At 43.0% G+C, this 921-nt stretch overlaps 1 non-coding gene across 1 annotated transcript; it reads left to right on the plus strand.

The window, feature by feature from the left end:
- Positions 1-536: 536 nt before the first annotated feature.
- Positions 537-610, plus strand: trnat-agu (transfer RNA threonine (anticodon AGU)). The gene has a single exon. It is a non-coding gene; the product is annotated as a tRNA-Thr (tRNA).
- Positions 611-921: the final 311 nt, after the last annotated feature.

Consider the following 921-nt stretch of genomic DNA (forward strand, 5'->3'; position numbering starts at 1 on the left):
GTTCAAGATTCCTATCAGACATCTGCAATCGTTTGGAAATAAGTTGAGAAGTGGAGCAGGACAGTGAAATAAAGTGATCGGCAATGATGTCTGGGAGGCATGAGGCAGTAAGTGAGCGTGGAACTGGTGGTGTAAGACTCAATGTCAGTGCCAATTGGTCAACTTTTACTGCCCAATGTTTACAATTACTTACACATTACACCTCGTCAAATCTCCACAATGACCTTGTTCCACTTGTTGACGTCCTCTCTGTGTGTATTAACGTGGTTCATGGGCACGGAGAGGATGAACACATCCTCTTTCTCCTGTCAGTTTAAACAGGTGAAGGTATCAGTTTGAAATTAATGCAAGTGGAGATTATCTTTTTCTAAGTCTTTTCAGTGGAGAATGTTCAGCTGTAAACTGTCTGAATTTTTAAATTCGAGGAAAGATTGCAATTCTCTGTGAACAACATTGATCCGAAAACACCTTTCCAAGTACTGTAAAGAAGTGGTTAACCAACTTCACATCTGGATGATCAAACCCAAAAAGCATGTGGCGCCGTGGCTTAGTTGGTTAAAGCGCCTGTCTAGTAAACAGGCGATCCTGGGTTCAACTCCCAGCGGTGCCTGTTTGTTGCATTCGTATTTGGGCTTGGTGTTTCAACTCTTTACAAATGCCGTGTCAACCAAGTCAGCGTCGACTTGGGCATTTGGAGATCCAGGTTAAGTTACAACAGTGATTGCTCTTTTTAGTTCCGAACTATCAATTAAGTCTGTGGTTTCTTTCCGCTATTCAACAAGCACTTCTGCTTCTTTTCCTCTTTTTCCCCCTCCTTCATTCCCAGTTTGGTAGGAATAACGAGATTACGCAGGAGGTGTTGCGGATTTGCCAGAGAACTTTGTGGAAATGACCGAGATAGCACCAGCTGATCACTCTCAT

Source organism: Chiloscyllium punctatum, chromosome 35, assembly GCF_047496795.1.
Source record: "Chiloscyllium punctatum isolate Juve2018m chromosome 35, sChiPun1.3, whole genome shotgun sequence".
Lineage (NCBI taxonomy): Eukaryota > Metazoa > Chordata > Chondrichthyes > Orectolobiformes > Hemiscylliidae > Chiloscyllium > Chiloscyllium punctatum.